Raw genomic sequence first — 1,451 nt, forward strand, 5'->3', positions numbered from 1 at the left:
CACTTCTATGAGGAGGGTCTCATCACTGAGGACCAATACAACCGGGCTATGAGGATTCGACAGCCAGAGGAGGTATGTTTTTCTTACTTTCCTATTAAAAGTATAGCTAATTATAACTTTTTCTCCACCATGTCTACGTAAGCAACCTTGATCTTTTGTGTGTGTACACGAACCTGGATGTGGAGCATAGCGAGGAGGGGGATAGCGACGCTAGTAGCCATGGTGGTACTAGCGAAGATGTTTCTTATTCAAATTTGTAGAGGAGCACCATACCTTGTTGAGAATCAGCAATCACATGTTTTGGTGTTCCCACACTTTGCAGGTGGTTCTCATTACAGCCTCTACACACTTTGTGCCTTTCTAGTTGTGATTGAGGAGGGGTGTTGAGAATCAACAATCACACTCACTCAAACAGCCTCTTTGTATGGAGCTTCAGGGTCAAGGATATGTAGGCTAACTTATCCCATATGCACAATGGTGCCTACTGCAATGTCTTGCTTTCCTATAAAGCATTGTACTTGCTTCCTTTTCTTAATGCAATGATAGTACTCTTTTCTTTTCATTGAAGTGTCAGTGTCATTGTCCACATACACAAGATTGTGTTTATGAGTCCAAGTCTCAATCTTGGAACCTAATTCACTTGTGTAACAAACAGTGTCTTTTCCATTATGAGTCCACACTTCTCCTTCCATCCTCCATAGCTTCCGTCTTTGCCATGCTCTAGATCCCGCATTTCTCACATGGTGTCAGAGCCCAGCTGGGCATGGCATTGCTTCTCCAACCTCTCTTGATTCCTCTCAACCTCAATCTAGCTCAATGTCAGCTCATGACTTCATCTCCCAACTCTACTCTCGCTGAAGCTTCCATGGCAGCCATAGCCAACAGCACCCTGTCAGATTGAGCTGCTTATATCTCACTCCACAGGTCAAATCTCTTGGAGCTTCCTTCTGGAAAAGTATTCCCCAACTCACAAAGCTTTCTTGTATCACATCAATCCAGGACATTTGACCATCTGGAGCTCAGCATTGTGAAAATTCTCAATCTCTGCTCTGTGTCTGCCATAGCCAGACAGGACCTACCTCACTTGGAGCTTCAATAACTTCTCAACCACGCCATTTCAGCTCTTGATTTCTTCTAGGGATTGTTCCTCTATTCAAGGCACTTCATCCTGGCACGTAAATCGACGACATTGCTGTGCCCTGACCGTGGCATTACAGAAATCGTGGAAACCTGCCCTGAACTGCGCCGAATCTATTCGCGCTCTCTGCGTGCTCCATACAGCCAGCGATCTTGATGATTATCATGGGGCTTTGATAGCCCATGAAGTCAGCTTCCTAGTCATGTAAATTTTTTTTAAAATGATCAAGTATAGCTCCTGCAATGTTGAAAAAAACAGGCCCCTGTCTCAGAAACCCTAATTCCACCATAGCCAAAAATTTCTCAAGCTTTTT

Source organism: Lygodium microphyllum, chromosome 6, assembly GCF_053477565.2.
Source record: "Lygodium microphyllum isolate KBCC chromosome 6, Lygodium_microphyllum_v1.1.10, whole genome shotgun sequence".
Lineage (NCBI taxonomy): Eukaryota > Viridiplantae > Streptophyta > Polypodiopsida > Schizaeales > Lygodiaceae > Lygodium > Lygodium microphyllum.